This window comes from Lactuca sativa, chromosome 8 (assembly GCF_002870075.4).
Source record: "Lactuca sativa cultivar Salinas chromosome 8, Lsat_Salinas_v11, whole genome shotgun sequence".
Lineage (NCBI taxonomy): Eukaryota > Viridiplantae > Streptophyta > Magnoliopsida > Asterales > Asteraceae > Lactuca > Lactuca sativa.
Window position 1 is genome coordinate 217,904,406 of NC_056630.2, and position 12,316 is coordinate 217,916,721.

Here is a 12,316-nt window from a genome sequence, read left to right on the forward strand (position 1 = left end):
AATTTTGTAATTAAAAGTTTAATTTTGAATAATTTAAATTTCAAACCCTTAGAATTTTACAAGTTTAAAATTCAACCCTATACTATTATATATTACAAGCTTAATATATATATATATATATATATATATATATATATATATATATATATATATATATATATATATATATATATATATGTATAACTTAAATGCTAGTCTTACCGGTAGTAGGCCTCATTCACGAAGCCGGTCTATAAGGTGGGTATAAGGTTGCTACCTATAAAATGGCGCTTAATGGGTGTACACTCACACCTACCGCTTGCTTGACTGGTGGAGGGTCGTTAGCCGAACGGGTAGGATAGGGCAACCCTCTCCTCATTAAAAGTATAATGTTGAATATAAAGTAACTACATGTTTTTTTTTACAAATTCCCATTCCTAGTTACTTTAGGGTAAAATGTGAAAATGATGCTAATCCATGGAATTACACTTCGTACCTTTGTCAAACGTTGATGGAGCGTGTGTGGTTAACCGGCACATCAATTTGGGGATGACATAGGTAGCGAAGGGTGACTCGATGTTTGTCATAGATCAATGGAGCGTGTGTGGTTTACCGACACATTGATCGGGTGATAGTGACATTGGGTGCACCATGTTAATTCGCATGGTTATTCACAAATTTGTTTGCGATCCTCGGCATCCCAGTCGCAAATTTGAAATGCATATCGAGATTTAAACATGCCATTGAAAAGTTCAATGAATCTCAAAGATCTAGGAGTTTTCAATACATTTAAAACCTAAATTGCTTTTTCGTTTTTCATGGTGAGAATTAGTGAATCGTCATTCACTTACCTTCAAATTATTTACTTTTAGAGTACGACATCCCTTTCTAAGTTGTAAATAATTTTGTTGGATCCTAACCCTAATTTCTCATTTGGGTGTTTAATTAGGGATTCATTTCTAATCAAACTTTGTTCCTTTCTTTTTCAGATGTCTGCTAACAACAACAACAACAACGCTTCTGGGTCATTCTCGTTGATGAACTTGTGTCAGAAAGTGACACTTGATGGTTCAAACTTCAACGAGTGGATGAGGTACATTCGCATGATCACACGCTACGAGGACAAAGAATATGTCCTTGATGAAAAGCTTGAGAAGATCATCCCAGATGTTGCTACTCCTGAGGAATTGACCGCCTTTGAGGCCCACAAGCGTGATGCCACGAAAGTTCACTGCATCATGCTGGCCACCATGAACCTCGAACTCCAAAAGTCCTAAGAGGACATGTATCCATATGAAATGCATCAGGATTTGCTGGACATGTATCACCAGAGCGCGAGGCAAGAGCGCTATGAGATCATTACTAACATGATCACCGCTAAGATGGGGGAGTGGAGAGTCCCTAACCTCTCATTTGCAGAAACTGCAGAGATATGTTGATCGTCTTCTCAAACTTAATGTTAAGTTTGATGAGGATTTGGCTATCGGCATAATCCTCCACTCCTTGCCCTCCTGCTACAATCGGTTTAGGATGACCTACCATATGAACAAAGAGGAGGTCTCCTTGAGCAAGCTCCAAGGACTTTTGACGACTGCTGAGAGCAACCTCAAAGACAAATCCGTTGCACCGTCCCCTGCTGTGGCCGCTCCTATGATGGCAATAGGTCAAGGAAAGGGCAAAAAGAGGAAGGCTCCATGTAAGAGCCACCATAAGGGGAAACCCCGTGATGGATCGTCCTCAAGTGGGACCAAAGCTGGCTCCGTTAAACACTCTTCCGATCCTAAAGAAGCAGAGTGCTTCTATTGCCACCAAAAGGGCCACTGGAAGCGAAGCTGCCCTCAATATCTGCAGGACATAAGAGATGGGAAGATCAAGCCCACATTGGCAGGTATGTATTCTATTAAATCTAATAACTCATCATTTGCTACTTCATGGGTTCTTGATACAGGATGTGGTTACCACATTTGTTCTGATTTGCAGGGCCTAAAAAGAAGTAGGGAGATGGAGCATGGGAAGATGAACCTGATTATGGGAAACAGAAGATCGTCGCCTGTGACCAAAGTCGGTGTTTATTCTTTAGTGTTGAATAATGGGTTAGGAATAGATTTAGAGAATTGCTGTTATTCGCCAGATATGGCAAGAAACATTATTTCTTTTCACGGGTTGTTTAGACAAGGTTTCAGATATTCTTTTGATAATAATAATGGTTCTATTAATGTTTATTTGAATGGTGTCTTTTATTTCAATGCATTACCTTGTAATGGGATTTATGAATCTGTGATGATTGTTGATAATTTTGGAAATAATGTTTTGAATATTGATTCGTCTACTAGTCTAGACAAAGCATGCTTGTGGCATTGTCGCCTTGGCCATGTCAACAAGAAACGCATAGCCCAACTCCAAAAGGATGGAGTGTTGGAGTCATTCGACCTTAGGGACAATGACACGTGTGAGTCTTGTTTACTTGGGAAGATGACCAAGTCACCCTTTACTGGCACTTGTGAAAGGGGTGAGGGTTTATTGGATCTCATACACACCGATGTGTGTGGGCCCTTTAGATCCACCACAAGGGATGCTTGCCGCTTCTACGTGACTTTTACAGATGATTATAGCAGATATGGATATATCTACTTGATCAAGCAAAAGTCGGAAACCTTTGAAAAGTTCAAAGAGTTTAAGAATGAAGTGGAGAATCAGCTGGGCAGGAAAATCAAGATGCTTTGGTCAGACCGAGGAGGAGAGTACCTAAGTCTTGAGTTTCACGACTATCTAAAAGAATGCGGAATCGTTTCGCAATTGATGCCTCCGAGAACGCCACAATTGAATGGTGTGGCTGAGAGACGTAATCGGACCTTGTTGGACATGGTTCGTTCTATGATGAGTCTGACTTCGTTACCAATAGCTTTCTGGGGGTATGCCTTAGAGACTGCCGCCCACATACTTAACTTAGTTCCCACCAAGAAGGTTTCCAAGACTCCTCACGAGATGTGGACAGGGAAGGCTCCCTCGTTGGCACATATCAAGGTTTGGGGTTGCGAGGCTTTCGTAAGACGAGAGACTCACGACAAACTAGAACCTCGTAGTGAGAAGTGTTATTTCATTAGCTATCCGCAGAAGTCTTTTGGCTACCTTTTCTATAGACCGAGTGACAATGTTGTCTTCGTTGCTAGAAGAGGAGTTTTCTGAGAAAGGGAATTAATAGGCCAAGAAGACAGTGGGAGGAAAATTGAACTTGAAGAGATTCAAGATCAAAGCGATGAAGGAACCTCGGACACTGGCACTCAACTTGAGGAGGAAACTCCTGTTGAACCTATTGACGAGTCCCTACCTCTTCGACGTTCCACTAGGGCTAGTGTTCCACCCCAGTTTTATGGTTTTCATATTACTATTGAAGGGGATACATTTATTAGTGATAGTACACTAGTAAATTTGGATGAACCTAGCAGCTATAAGGAAGCCATGGCGGGCCCAGAGTCTGCAAAATGGAAAGAGGCTATGGACAACGAGATTCAGTCCATGTACGACAACCAAGTTTGGAATTTGGTTGATAATGTACCGGGTCGTAAGACAGTCGGGTGCAAGTGGATCTTCAAGAAGAAGACGGACATGGATGGGAAAGTGCATACTTATAAAGTGCGATTGGTTGCGAAGGGCTTTACTCAAACTCCCGGAGTTGACTATGATGAGACCTTCTCGCCAGTTGCGAAGATAAAGTCTATTAGGGAGATGCTTGCCATAGCTGCGTTTCATGATTATGAAATATGGCAGATGGACGTGAAAACCGCTTTCCTTAATGGAAAGTTGGCTGAGGATGTCTATATGAATTAGCCAGAGGGTTTTGTCGATGCGAAGCATCCAAATAGAGTATGCAAGCTTGAGAAATCCATTTATGGATTGAAACAAGCATCTCGCAGGTGGAATCTTTGTTTTGACGAGAAGGTTAAAGAGTTTGGCTTTCTGCGAAGCGAAGATGAATCTTGTGTGTATGTCAAAGCCAGTGGGAGTATAGTAAGCTTCCTCGTATTGTATGTCGACGACATACTACTCATAGGAAATGATATCCCAACCTTGCAGGAGGTCAAGTCCTGGCTTGGGAAATGTTTCGCTATGAAGGGCCTCGGAGAGGCTGCTTATATTCTGGGAATAAGAATAGTTAGAAACAGGGAAAAGAGACTGATAGGACTCAATCAGGATACATACTTGGAAAAGGTACTAAAGCATTTTAGTATGGAAAATTCCAAGAAAGGGGAGTTGCCAATCCAAAGCAATACCAAGCTGAATAAGACTCAGAGCCCGAGTACAGAGACAGAGATAGCTGATATGAGTCGAGTACCTTACGCTTCCGCAGTAGGCTCTATCATGTACGCTATGACTTGTACTCGCCCTGATGTGGCCTTCGCCTTGAGCATGGTCAGCAGATATCAAGGGAACCCTGGTAGAGCACATTGGATTGCAGTTAAGAATATTCTTAAGTACCTTCGGAGGACCAAGGAATGGTTTCTAGTCCTCGGTGGGAGTGATGACTTAAGGGTACGAGGGTACAGTGACGCTAGTTTTCAGACGGATCGGGATAACTTCCGATCGTAGTCGGGCTGGGTCTTTACCCTAAATGGAGGAGCAGTGACTTGGAAAAGTTCCAAGCAAGAGACCGTAGCTGATTCAACGTGCGAATCAGAGTATATTGCGGCGAGCGAAGCGTCAAAGGAGGCTATATGGTTGAAGAACTTCATTGGAGACCTTGGAGTTGTGCCATCCATAAAAGAGCCGATGGAAATTTTTTGTGATAATGAAGGTGCGGTTGCCTTGACCAAGGAACCGATAGATCATGGCAGATCTCGACATATTGACAGAAAATACCATTTTATTAGACATCGGGTAGAAGAGGGACTCCTTGTTGTGAAGAGGGTATCATCAGAAGAGAACCCAGCAGATCCCCTTACGAAGGGACTGAGTAGGGTCAAACACTTGCAGCACGCTAAGAGCATTGGGTTGAAGGATGATATAAGTTTGGATTAGATAGGAAATGTGTAATAGATAGTTTGTACTTGACATTTGATGAATAAATGAAATTGTATTATTTATGAGTAAAGTTACTATCTTATGTTGGTTATTTATCTATTGTTTCCATTTTGCATGTTTTGACTTCCTGAATGATATGATTATTCAAAAGGTCCACAGTCGGTCATATTTTGGAAGTAGATATGAATTAAGACTGTCATGAATTGTTTGTAGATTGTCTGAAAGGTTTTGGACATAGCAAAGGTTTGCTGCAAAGTTCATGAGTGTTTGTGAATATGAGTTGAGCATTGGATTAAACCCGAGTTTCCTGTATCACTTAGTGGTGTCTTATCTTAAGTGATCGCAAAGTGATAACATCATATAGTCTTAAAACTTAGAGATATGGTTGTTGTTTGCTGGTTGGTTATACATTGATAATGTGTAAACGCATAAGTAACTTGATGTTATAAAACACATTATTGTGTGTGATCCATTAGCAAATGATAGATGCATATGAGTCGAAGTTGATCTGTTCCTTTTATTCTATGAGGATAAAAGTGATATATTGGCCACTTGATGATTTGGTTTGACTTATGTGCCGGGCCCGGTCAGAATGAAGTTGATGTGTTCAACTAAATTCTATGTCAAACAAATCAGAAATCAAGGAACTACTGCTAGACAATAAGCATTGTCAGCATAATATCCAGAACAGAGGATTATACGATCCCTTATCTAAAGGACAAGTTGATCAGAGTTGACAGCGAAGTATAAGAGCTACGATTGCTAATCGGATTCTGAAGTCATATGTGAGATATAGTTACTAGACTTATCCAAGTGGGAGACTGTTGGAATAGTGTCTAAGCCTGTAACTATATTTGGTATGTACTTGACCCGGTTGTGCATGGTCCTTTTGGGTTGCCTTCTCCAAAGCAACTTGACAAGGTAATTTAAGGAGAAAGAGAGAGTATTATGATTTATTATAATATTATAAGAATAATATATTAAAGGAGAAATCATATTTATTTAATTAGTATTGGTCATAAATTAATTAAGAATTAATTTAGTGGTCAAAAGAGATTAATTGAATAAAGGGGTATAAACTGTCAAATGTGTGATAGTTGAGTTTTAGGTTAAGGAAACCTAATGGGCTTAAAATTATGATGGGTAACCATCATATTTTCTTCCAAGGGCCTTATTCCAGAAGGTTCCATGGGCTGCTTGGTGGTTAAGCTGTCCATTAGGGTTTAGAGTGAAACCCTAGTAACCTGTAACTATAAATATGACCCCTAGGGCATGAATTCGGCTACCACTTGATTCCAAGATTGCCCTAGGCCGAATTCTAGCCTCCCTCTCCCTCTCTCATATTGCCTTCTTGCTTGTGGGGTTTGTGAACCATTAGAGGAGTTGCATTTGTGACTCTAGGCTCAAAAGAAGAAGATATACAAGATCTAAGCCAACAATTGAAGAGGTAAACATCTAGATCTGATTCTATATGTTAGTTATGTTGTTTATATGCTAGATTAGGGTTTGTAAGTCTTGGAATCAAAGCATGTTCAATAGTGAAACCTAGATCCAAGCATTAGGGTTTGTATGAGCACATAGGAATGTTTCTTATGCATAAAACCAATCATGATGACTGTATTGTATGCTATTATCTTTGTGATTATCACATGTGCGTATATGTTTATATGTTTATATGTATACTGGGCAGGGACCGATGCTAGGTGGGGTCTGATGACTGATAGATATGTATACCGAATGGGGCCCAATGCCGGGTGGGGCCCATTATGTGTTTATTATGTATGGTATGTGGTTGTTTGGGGAACTCACTAAGCTTTGTGCGTATGGTTTTCAGTTTATGTTTCAGGTACTTGTGGTTCAAAAGGGAAGAGCCCGGGATGACTGCAGAACACACACCACCTTATTCTACATATTGTGATTTACTCTGATATTTTATGATGTATTGATACACTTTTTTCCATCGGGGCTTCATGATGATGTTTGGATTACAGTTTTATTTATTTAAAAATGAAAATTTTTGGTCTTATTTTCGGGACGTTTCAAGTTGGTATCAAAGCCTTGGTTTGAGGGATTTAGACATACTCTTGGGTGTTCCTGAATTCAAAATAAGGATTTGGTAAATTTTTTCAAAAAGGAAATGTTTTATAAAAAGAATTTTGTATTTATGAAAAAGGTGTGGTGCATGCAATCGACCGGGTTCTAGTAATTTTTCCCAAAATACCTATAAATATTATATGATATGTTTTGATTTGTGAATTTGTGAATCGCATGCTAGTTAGGACTAAGGAACTGCTCAATATTTGCATGATAGAATGTTAGGAGAGATGCCTTTGTGTGTCTACTGTATGAGCTTGTAGACTTGCATGCTAGTACTGATCAGTTAGTGATAGGATGGTCTGTTTTGGTTATTTCTAATATCGATTACTCAATGCTCGAATGTTGCTTGTTTTGTGCTTTTTAAGAATTCTCATTAACTTCAGCTAACTAGTAAGCAAATATGCTAAATTACATATTATTGAGACTAGATAATTTTAGAATGTTAGGTTTTAACTCTATTGCGCAACTCTTGTTTGAGTCCAACCGTTGTAATGTGAGACCTCTCATTCGAAGAATTATATGGTTTTGGTGATATGTAATTATATTTGTGAGCTAGTTAGAGGGCGTTAGAGGGAGTTCCTTCTGCAGGTGATGGCAGAGAGTGGTGCGGTGATTGCCCTAGGAAAAACCTAGGAATAGATTTAACGCTGGGAGCCCTGTCTTGTGGGGGATTATTTGTGTGGATTAGAAGTGACCTGGAGGATTCAAAATGATCCTTGATGAAAGTACATATATATGTGGAAGGTAGTATGGGCCCGTACTACTAGAAGCAGATGATCTGTACTCGAGTCAAGGAGAGCTACAATGAAACCAGGAAGCTTCTAGAGTATGAGATTACCGATATGTATTGATGCGTAATATGATGGTTTGAATGGTTTATTTTCAGTTTGGTGACTCTTTTAGGCAGACCGGTTGGTGGTTCTGGTGCTAGTGAGGGATCGGGATCAGGTTCTAGAGCTGGGCAGTCGGACGATCAGATGCGCGATTTCATTTCTTCTGAGATTACCCGCAACATTCTTGAGCAGACTCCTGTGATCTTTGGTACGATCAAGGAGGGTATTATGGAGGTGTTGGAGGAGCGCTTGGGTTCTTTCCGTAGTCAAATGGCAGCCATGTTAGGGGCGCATTCATTGACCTTCAGGGAGTTCCGGGCATGTGGAGCTCCAGAATACCACAGGGAGAAGGAACCAATAGCGAGTAGGCGATGGTTAGCAGATGTTTCTAAAGCCTTTTGCACCACCAGTTGTTCCGAGGGGGAAAAGGCCATACTTTCTTCCCGTCTTCTAAAAGACAGAGCCTGACACTGGTGGGAGATGGTTAGGTGTGTTGTTGGTGATGATGTTGTTGATTTGTTGATATAAGATGATTTTACGACCAGGTTCCGAGCTGAGTTCATACTTGTGATTGAGGTGCAATAGTTGGCGCAAGAGTTTCAGGATCTCCGCCAGACTTCTGAGACGGCAACTGAGAACACCACGATGTTTCGTGAGAGGGAACTTTTGGTTCTGCAGTATGTGGCGGATGAGGAGATGACGAAGGCGAGGTACCATGAGATGCTGAGGAGTAACATTCAGCAGTTTGTGAGCTGATCTAGCTGCATGACATTGGATGATATGATAACGAGAGCCAGAGAAAGGGAGATTGATACTAAGATGGAAAAGAAGAGGAAGCCGGACTAGGCTCAGGTTTCAAGGGGGTCGAGCAAGAGGCCCATGGTGCATGATTATAGATCGAGAGGTCAGCAGGGGCAGAGCCGCTATGGCAAGTGCGACAAGACACACGATGGGGCATGCTGGGTGGGTGGTTTGGGTTGCTTCAAGTTTGGCCGAACGGGTCATATTAATAGATATTATACTGCTACTACCACCACCACTTTATTATCTGATTTGATTTGATTTCATTGCAATTAGATGGGCCACAAGAAGGCCCATCGTACGAGTTTAACTGCGGTAGGACTAGTGGCAACACCCACTCCTACGACTTTACGGATCACTGATGGCGGCCGGGGCAAGGCAGATGTGCCTGTGGTAAGGAGCAGGGCTTTTCAGCTGACAACCGAGGAGGGTCGTGCAGCTCCTGACTTGGTGACGGGTATGTATCTTCTCTTTATCTATTTATTTATATTGAATTGTCTTCTTGTATTCATGTAGTGGTGTTGATTATGATGGCATGTGTGGAATTAGGAAAGATCTAGTGATTCATCATACAAATCAAGAACACAAGGAGTAAATAAATCTTTGTAAGCTCTTATTAGATCTAGAAAGATTATACAAATGGGTTTTGTATACCAATTCTCTCTCTCGTCTAACACTCCAAATGATTTCTTTATAATGGGAGTCACTCACTTCCTATTTATAGGAAAGACTCAACCCATTTACACATACAAAGAGGAAAGCCTAAACACATTACATCCAAGCATGACTTTGCACCCTAACATTCTCCCCCTCAAAGTTAGGATTGGATGTCCGGCTTTAATCTCCAACGAGCTAGCGCGATCAAGACCAAACTCCCCCTCGAAGTAACACCGGTCTTCAAATCCGCAAATGAATATTTGAAAAACCCGAGAAGCTTCGAATACCCATCATTTCTCCCCCTTTTTATAATCAAAAAATGATTATAAAACCCACTAAGGATGAGAAGCGCCCGAGGAATAATCTTCACGATACTCCCCCTTGATGTGTACCAAAAATGAATCACCAAAAATCTTGCACGGAAAAACAATCACGAAAAAGCCACAAAAAATTTTCAATTTATGAAAAATTTTGACTTTTTGGGTGAAAGTTGCAAGATTTTTCAAAATCCGGGTAGAAATTGTCACTTTCTGAAACTTGCAGGGACCCGTTGCGTCCAAAACAACCAAATATGCAAAACTCTCCCCCTTTTCCAAAGCTGGGTAGAAAGCGTCAATTTGCACAAACTGCAGGGACCAGAAATGAACATTCTTCAATTTTCAGCAAAAAATAGTCATTTTTCGAATTTGGGTGCAAACTGCCAAAAATTCGAAGTTTCAGGGACTATCTTCGTAAATTCTGCCCTTGTGCACCAAACATACGAAGACTTGCTTTAATTTTCGAAGTGACAAAAATTCGAAGGTTTAGGGGCTGTTTTCGAAAATTTGTCATTTGCACATGTCTTCCGAAGCACGAAGATTTTATCAAATGAAAAACTAACGAAACACCAGGGACCATTTTCGAAACTTCATGTTTTTCTTATAAAATCATCAGCACCCTTCGTTAAATGCAAAGCAACCCTTCGTATGAAATCAACAACCCAAAATCAAGATGCAATTTGTATGGATTTCTCATACCCCTTCGTTTTTCCCAATTAAACTCAAAACACACTCTTCGAATCTTATTCACCAACCCTTCGAAAATTAACAATCAATATCCTTCGTTCAAACTCCAAATACAATTCTTCGTATCAAAATCACAAACCAGGAACCTTTCGTGTCTTAATCAGCAACACACCCTTCGAATCCAAATCACAAACACATCTCTTTGAACATTCAACTGCATCATTCTTCGAATGAAAATCAGAAACACCCTTCAAAGTTCATCATTCAAAAAATTCTTTTGAAATCTTCGTTCCCAGTTCCTTCGTTAGTTCATGATAAACACCCTTCGATTCACTAACCTGAATCGTTCTTCGATTTTGTTACCATTCCTTCATTTTTTCATCAAGTTGCCAACCCTTCGCTTTTAATCAAAAACATTGATAATGAAGCGTGAATCTAGTTGACATCAACAATTCCAAATCAAAAAAAATCTTATGCCAAAAGCAAGACTTCGCTTTTAAGAAACAGGGACCCAAAATCACAACATCACACTTCGATTCTAAAATCACAGCCTTCGTTTTCAGTAATGCATCTCGATCATTCAACCACTCCAAAAACAAAATCATACATTTTCAAATATCGACTTACAGTTCTTCGTTCCTTATCGTTCTTCCCAAAATTGATTTCACTACTTTTGTTCCTTTGATTTCCAAATCACAAACAGTCCTTCGTTCCTTTGAACTCGATTTCCACCCCGTATCTACTCAAATTGAAAATCGATTCAAACTAAACATCTCAAATCATCATCGATACTTGTTAAATTTCCAATGCATATTTCAATTTCAATGCATTCAAATATAGGTAAGGGCAATTGACACTTAATCAACAAAAACAACTCAAATCACGATTCGGCTACACATTTGAAATCTCAAATCGTGACCCTTCAGTCAATATATAGATATCGATCATTTAATCATCAAAGGACAAGTATTTTGACCTTTTGGATTTGACTTGATGAATTCATCACTCGATATATACAAATCGATACTTTTCTAACCTATAACTTGATCATAATCGACTAATGATGATGAAATCAAATAAAGTCGATTCACAAGTAAAAGGTAAACTTGTCGAAAAAAATGATGAAATCTCATTCGTTCGAGAAAACAATAACTGGAATTGAGTGAAGACCAAGAATAAACGATTTGTTTTAGATTTCGATTAAAACATAGTTTGGGCTTCATGAACAGTAGATAATCCATATATGGACTCAATAATATTTGTATTACGATTTTTGGGTTTAAGAATCCAAATCCAATGTATTATCAGTAAATTGGGCTTCGAAGAAATCAGATATTAGCAAATATGAACAGTATCGAGATTTAAGTTTGGGCTTTTTCAAGATTTATTGATTTTGAGGAATTTTGATCTAAACAAAAATAATTGGATCAATCAATGGGGTTGAAACGGATTTGATCCAATGAGGCAAATCGATCAAAAATGAAAAACGCAAAATAAGAATCGAAATCATGGATGTTTTGGAATCCATTTGAGAATTTGAGATACCTTTTTGACGAATCGAGTTCCGTTTTCAACAAACGAATCAAATTTGGAAGATCTTGGTTCTTTTGTCGGAATGAGAAAATCTCCAAATCGAACATTGTACCACCCACCATGCGAGATGTACAACTCGTTCTTCGTGTTCTTCAACGATCCAAGAACATCTTCAAAAGAACCACCAACACTTTTGGGTTTTGACTTCAAATTCAATTCAACACTTGGAGATTGTTGCTTTGGAACCCAAATTTGCTTCACGGATTTTGGCTTCACAACATATGACGATTTTTGTGAGTAAACCCGCTTGTTCTTCCGATTAATCTTCTTCTTCTTTTTCTTTCTCATCTTTTTGCATCTTGAAGACTTGACTTCATGAACAAACCCACTTTC